A 1,333-nucleotide genomic window follows, 5' to 3' on the forward strand; every position below is an offset into this window, starting at 1 on the left:
TTCCTAGGAACTCTCAATCAAACCTAAACTCTGTCTCTTGACATTCTTTTCATTTTTTTAAAGACTTATTTTAAATTTAAATGTATGTACCTTGAGTTTGTCTGTGCACCAGTGCATGCAGTGCCTGAGAAGGCCAGAAGAGGGCGCTGGATCCCCTAATACTGGAGTTGCAGATGGTTGTGAGCCGCCACGTGGGCTCTGAGAACTGAACCCAGGTCCTCTAGAAGAGTGGCCAGTGTTCCTAACCGCTGAGCCATCCCTCCAGCCCCTTTCATCATTCCTGATATCCCACTTTCCTCGACTCTCCAGTCCCTTCCACACGCCTCCAAAGCCTCCACCCGTCCTCCTTACTGTCTGAATCTCTCTTCTCCTTCCTCTCACTAGCGGATGTCCCGCCCTATTCTCCATTACTCTCAGCCATTGGATGATCGTATTTATTGACAGAGAATAAATGGTAAGAATTATTTACACGTGCTCGCTTCGGCAGCACATATACTAAAATTGGAACGATACAGAGAAGATTAGCATGGCCCCTGCGCAAGGATGACACGCAAATTCATGAAGCGTTCCATACTTTTTAGCTGGGCGGTGGTGGCGCAGGCCTTTAATTCCAGCACTTGGGAGGCAGAGGCAGGGGAAAGAGGGATTAAAAAACCTCTGAATCTAATTTCTTTCATTTTGTCTCTTCTTTGAGCACAGTTACTAACAAACCACAACCACCCACTACCCTTTCAGGGCCCTAGCATTTATGTATCCTCTGAAAACTTCCCAGAATTCCAAACATCGCACAGTCACAGAAATTATCTGCAGCTGGCAAAACTGTGCTTCTACCAGAGCACGAGGCAAATCATGGTCCAAAGCAGCCCCGCACCTCTCCACCTGGGATCAAAATGAAAGCAAACTCTTAAAATATTTCTGTGGCTTTTTAAGAAACCAGAATTCCACGTTTCTCACTACAGTTGTATATCAAATATCCTGTATCTCAGATATTTTCATCATAATATCATTACAATTCATAACAGTAGCAAAGTTTACATTACAATTCATGATATTAGAAAAATAGTAAAGTAGCAGCAATAATAATTTTATGGTTGAGGGTCATTACAACATGAGGAATTGTATTAAAAGGTCATAGCCCTAGGAAGGTTGAGAACCACTGGTTTAATTGGTAGAGAAGACTGAAGAATTTAGTGAGGCCCAGACTCAAAATGGTGATGATGGTGATGGTGATGATGGTGATGATGGTGGTGGTGGTGATGATGGTGATGATGAAAAGAGGAAACGTGGTGGAACACCTCTAATTCCAGCTTTTAAGAGGTAGAGGCAGGAGAAC

At 43.4% G+C, this 1,333-nt stretch overlaps 1 non-coding gene across 1 annotated transcript; it reads left to right on the forward strand.

Moving 5' to 3' along the window:
• The first annotated feature begins 471 nt into the window (after positions 1–471).
• On the forward strand, positions 472–578 carry LOC114632206. Its single transcript, XR_003713048.1, has one exon. It is a non-coding gene; the product is annotated as a U6 spliceosomal RNA (small nuclear RNA).
• The last annotated feature ends 755 nt before the right edge of the window (positions 579–1,333 follow it).

This window comes from Grammomys surdaster, unplaced genomic scaffold (genome assembly GCF_004785775.1).
Source record: "Grammomys surdaster isolate TR1022 unplaced genomic scaffold, NIH_TR_1.0 371, whole genome shotgun sequence".
Lineage (NCBI taxonomy): Eukaryota > Metazoa > Chordata > Mammalia > Rodentia > Muridae > Grammomys > Grammomys surdaster.